We start from the raw sequence: 6,000 nt of genomic DNA on the forward strand, positions 1-6,000 counted from the left end.
ACCTATCTCACCCCAGTCAGACACCTACCTCATACTCTATATGAAAAATAATTCAAAATGGGTCAAAGATCTGAATAATAGCTTAAGCTTTAAAACTCCTAGAAGAAAATATAGACATAAATCTTTTTGACCCTAGATTAGGCAATGATTTCTTAGGCCACCAAAAGCACAAACAAAAAGAAGAAAGCCATAAACTGGACATCACCAAAATTAAACACTTTTATGTTTCAAAAGACATCATCAAGAAACTAAAAAGACAACCCACAGAATAGGAGAAAATGTTGCAAATCATATTCAGTAAAGGTTTAGAATACAGAATGTATGAAAAAATCTTAACTCATCAACAAAATAACACACAACCCAGTTTTTTTAACCCCATTTTTAAATGGGCTAAGGATTTAGATATTCTTCCAAAAGATATGCAAATCACCATCAAGTGCATGAAGAGATATTCAACATCATTGCTTACTAAGAAAATGCAAATCAAAACCACAATGAAATATTACATTGTATGCAATCATGTGACAGTCCTGGGTAAATCTAGAAGGTTGGTCACTCTCAGGAGAAGACAATAAAGGAGAGAAAAGGTTGAGGAGGTGGAGGTGAAGATGCAGAGAGGCAGAAACCAGAGGCAAGAAGCAGGCAAGCTTGTTTGCTGGTGTTTTCCAAAGGGGCCAGAACATGGAGTCATTCTCACCAGCTGATAATGCAGCTTTCTACAAGCTTAGCATCCTGTCTTCCCCAGCTGAGCTTCGCTTAGGATGGCTATAATTTTTTAAAAAGGAAAATAACAAGATTTGGAAATGATGTGGAGAAATAGGAACCCTCACACATTGCTAGTGGAAGTGTAAAATGGTGGGAAACAGTTTGGCAGTTCCTCACTAAGTTTAATTTAGAATTGTCATTTGTTGTTGTTGTTCAGTAATGACTGAAGTACTGTCCAGTTCTTTGTGACTTCTCAGACTGCAGCATGCCAGGTTCCTCTGTCCTTCACTATCTCCCAGGGTTGGCTCAAATTCATGCCCATTGAGCCTGTGCTGCTGTCTAACCATCTCATCCTCTGCTGCCCTCTCCTCTTGTTGCCTTCATTCTTTCCTAGCATCAGGGTTTTTTTCCAATGAGTTGGCTTTTCTCATCAGGTGGCCAAAATATTGAAGCTTCAGCTTCAGCATTAGTCCTTCCAATGAATATTGAGAGTTAATTTCCTTTAGAATTGACAAGTATCTCCTTGCAGTCCAAAGGACTCTCAAGAGTCTTCTCCAGCACCACATTTGGAAAGAACTACCATATGACTCATCAATTCCAATGGCCCATCAATTCTACTACTAGGAATATTCCCAAGAGAAGTGAAAGCATATGTCCACATTGGAAGTTTGTATACAAATGCTTATAAAAGCATTACTTTTTATAGTTACAAGATGGAAACGACCTCAATAATGGAGGTAAACAAATTGTTGTGTATACATACTGTGGAATATCATTCAACCATGAAAAGGATGAAGTACTGGAATGTACTACAAGTTGGATGAACCGCAAAAATGTTATGACAAGCGAAAGAAGCCAGATACAAAAGGTCACATGTTATTTGATTTTTCTTATATGAAATGTAAGTGAAATATCCAGAATAGGCAAATCCATAGAAATAGAAAGATTATTAGTGGTTGCCAGTGATTGTGCAGAGAGAGAGTGGGAAGTTATTTAATAAATATAGAGTGTATTTCTGGGCTAATGAAAAAGTTTTGAAACTAAAAACACATGATGGTTGTGCATACACTAAGTATTACTTAATTGTGTACTTTAAAATGGTTACGTGTATGGAGAAAAGACAATCTCTTTAACAAGTGGTGCTGGGAAAACTGGTCAACCACTTGTAAAAGAATGAAACTAGAACACTTTCTAACACCATACACAAAAATAAACTCCAAATAGATTAAAGATCTAAACGTAAGACCAGAAACTATAAAACTCTTAGAGGAGAACATAGGCAAAACACTCTCCGACATAAATCACAGCAGGATCCTCTAAGACCCACCTCCCAGAATACTGGAAATAAAAGCAAAAATAAACAAATGGGACCTAATTAAAATTAAAAGCTACTGCACAACAAAAGAAACGATCAGTTCAGTTCAGTTCAGTCGCTCAGTCGTGTCCGACTCTGCGACTCCATGAATCGCAGTACGCCAGGCCTCCCTGTTCATCACCATCTCCCGGAGTTCATTCAGACTCACATCCATCGAGTCCGTGATGCCATCCAGCCATCTCATCCTCGGTCGTCCCCTTCTCCTCCTGACCCCAATCCCTCCCAGCATCAGAGTCTTTTCCAATGAGTCAACTCTTCGCATGAGGTGGCCAAAGTACTGGAGCTTCAGCTTTAGCATCATTCCTTCCAAAGAAATCCCAGGGTTGATCTCCTTCAGAATGGACTGGTTGGATCTCCTTGCAGTCCAAGGGACTCTCAAGAGTCTTCTCCAACACCACAGTTCAAACGCATCAGTTCTTCGGCACTCAGCCTTCTTCACAGTCCAACTCTCACATCCATACATGACCACAGGAAAAACCATAGCCTTGACTAGACGGACCTTAGTCGGCAAAGTAATGTCTCTGCTTTTGAATATACTATCTAGGTTGGTCATAACTTTTCTTCCAAGGAGTAAGCGTCTTTTAATTTCATGGCTGCAGTCACCATCTGCAGTGAGTTTGGAGCCCAAAAAAATAAAGTCTGACACTGTTTCCACTGTTTCCCCATCTATTCCCCATGAAGTGATGGGACCAGATGCCATGATCTTTGTTTTCTGAATGTTGAGCTTTAGGCCAACTTTTTCACTCTCCTCTTTCACTTTCATCAAGAGACTCTTTAGTTCCTCTTCACTTTCTGCCATAAGGGTGGTGTCATCTGCATATCTGAGGTTGTTAATATTTCTCCCAGCAAACTTGATTCCAGCTTGTGTTTCTTCCAGTCCAGGGTTTTCATGATGTACTCTGCATATAAGTTAAATAAGCAGGGTGAAAATATACAGCCTTGATGTACTCCTTTTCCTATTTGGAACCAGTCTGTTGTTCCATGTCCAGTTCTAACTGTTGCTTCCTGGCCTGCATACAGATTTCTCAAGATGTAGGTCAGGTGGTCTGGTATTCCCATCTCTTTCAGAATTTTCCACAGTTTATTGTGATCCACACAGTCAAAGGCTTTGGCATAGTCAATAAAGCAGAAGTAGATGTTTTTCTGGAACTCTCTTGCTTTTTCGATGATCCAGCGGATGTTGGCAATTTGATCTCTGGTTCCTCTGCCTTTTCTAAAACCAGCTTGAACATCAGGGAATTCACAGTTCACGTATTGCTGAAGTCCGGCTTGGAGAATTTTGAGCATTACTTTACTAGCATGTGAGATAAGGAAGGTGAAAAGACAGCCTTCTGAATGGGAGAAAATAAGAGCAAATGAAGCAACCGACAAACAACTAATCTCAAAAATATACAAGCAACTCCTGCAGCTCAATTCCAGAAAAATAAAAGACCCAATCAAAAAAAGAGCCAAAGAACTAAACATACATTTCTCCAAAGAAGACATACAGATGGCTAACAAGCACATGAAAAAATGCTCAACATCACTCATTATCAGAGAAATGCAAATCAAAACCACAATGAGGTACCATTTCATGCCAGTCAGAATGGCTGCTATACAAAAGTCTACAAGCAATAAATGCTGGAGAGAGTGTGGAGAAAAGGGACCCCTCTTACACTGTTGGTGGGAATGCAAACTAGTACAGCCACTATGGAGAACAGTGTGGAGATTCCTTAAAAAACTGGAAATAGAACTGCCTTATGACCCAGCAATCCCACTGCTGGGCATACACACTGAGGAAACCAGAATTGAAAGAGACACGTGTACCCCAATGTTCATCACAGCACTGTTTATAATGGCCAGGACATGGAAGCAACCTAGGTGTCCATCAGCAGACAAATGGATAAGAAAGCTGTGGTACATATACACGATGGAGTATTACTCAGCCATTAAAAAGAATACATTTGAATCTGTTCTAGTGAGGTGGATGAAACTGGAGCCTATTATACAGAGTGAAGTAAGCCAGAAAGAAAAACACCAATACCATATATGGAATTTAGAAAGATGGTAATGATAACCCTTTATGTGAGACAGCAAAAGAGACCCAGATATATAGAACAGTCTTTTGGACTCTGTGGGAGAGGGAGAGGGAGAGGGTGGGATGATTAGGGAGAAAGGCATTGAAACATGTATAATATCATATAAGAAATGAATTGCCAGTCCAGGTTCAATGCAGGATACAGGATGCTTGGGGCTGTTGCACTGGGATGACCCAGAGGGATGGTACGGGGAGGGAGGTGAGAGGGGGGGTTCAGGATTGGGAACACGTGTATACCCGTGGTGGATTCATGTTGATGTATGGCAAAACCAATACAATACTGTAAAGTAATTAGCCTCCAATTAAAATAAATAAATTTTAAAAATAAAATCAACTTGAATCTGAAAAAAAAAATGGTTACTTGTATGTTATGAATTTCACCTCAATTTTTTAAAATCCTACAGTGCTTTGGAAAACAGCCTTAGAGTTCCTCAAAAGATTGAACATAGAATTACCATATGATCCAGATATTACACTTCTAAGTACATATACAAGGAAACTAAAAACTTTTCCATGCAAAAACTTGTACACAAATGGCAGCATTATTCATAGTAGCCAACAAGTGGTGAAAAACTGATCTTCACCAACCAATGAATGAATAAAAATCTTCGGTATATCCATACAATGGAGTATTATTCAGCAATAAAGAAAGTACAATATGGATAATCATTAAAATATTGTATTAAGCCACAAAAGCCCACATATTGTGTGATATCCGTAAATGAAATGTTCAGATTAGACACACCCACGGAGACAGAATGTAGTTTACTGATTACCTAGGGCTGGGAGGTGTAGGATACTTGTAGGAGATTATAATTAAAGGACACAAGATTACTGATTGAGTAATGAAAATGTTCTAAAATTATAGCAATCGTTGTACATATCTGTGAATATACTAAAAGCCATTGACTTGCAGGGAGAAAAGTATTTAATAAAAGTTATATGTCAGGGGTATGGGAAGAATATAATAAAAATTATATGTCAAGGATATGTGAAGAATATCTAAGACACAGTCCTTATTCTTGAGCAGTTAAGAAGAAGAAAACAAACTATAAGTGAATAAATTATAAAATGTTGCAGGTATTTGGCTTCCTGGTAGCTAAGCAGTAAAGAATCCACCTACAATGCAGGAGACCTTGGCCAATTCCCAGTCAGGAAGATACCCTGGAGGAGGAAATGGCAACCCACTTCAGCATTCTTGCCAGGAAAATCCCATGGATAGAGGAGCCTGGTGGGCTACAGTCCATGGGGTCGCAAAGAGTCAGGCATGACAAAGCGACTAAGCACATAGGTATTTAAATAATAGCATTTATAAGGTACTATATATAGGGCACAAATCAGGGAATGGCCAATTCTACCAGTTTGTGGAGCAGTCAGAGGGCTTCACAAATGAAATGGCATAAACTGAATCTTGAAAGATTAGTGAGTGTTCACTAAGCAGGCAAAAGAGGAAAACATTTTAGACTATGTAAAGGGAATAAAGGAATAAAACATAGAGGAATAAAAGAGCGTGGTCTATAAATAAGTATGAAACACAACATTTTGAGGCTGGAGAAGTAGGCAAAGACTGTGTGATAGGCTTTGAAGCTTGAGTTTGATCTTGTGAGCAATAGGGAGTCATTTAAGAGTTTACTCATTGAAGAATGTGAATAAAATTATGCTTTTAAAAAAATAGTCATTTTAGCAATTGAGAGGTAGGTAGGTCAGCTGTGTAACTGGTGACCATGTAACCAGTAGCAGACTATTAAATGACCCAAACAAGAAATGACGAGGACTTCAACTATAGCGACAGCAGTGGGGACCAAGGAGTACTGTAGATGGAAAACAAAACTAAAGAGAGTCA

Source organism: Oryx dammah, unplaced genomic scaffold, assembly GCF_014754425.2.
Source record: "Oryx dammah isolate SB20612 unplaced genomic scaffold, SCBI_Odam_1.1 HiC_scaffold_10, whole genome shotgun sequence".
Taxonomy (NCBI): domain Eukaryota; kingdom Metazoa; phylum Chordata; class Mammalia; order Artiodactyla; family Bovidae; genus Oryx; species Oryx dammah.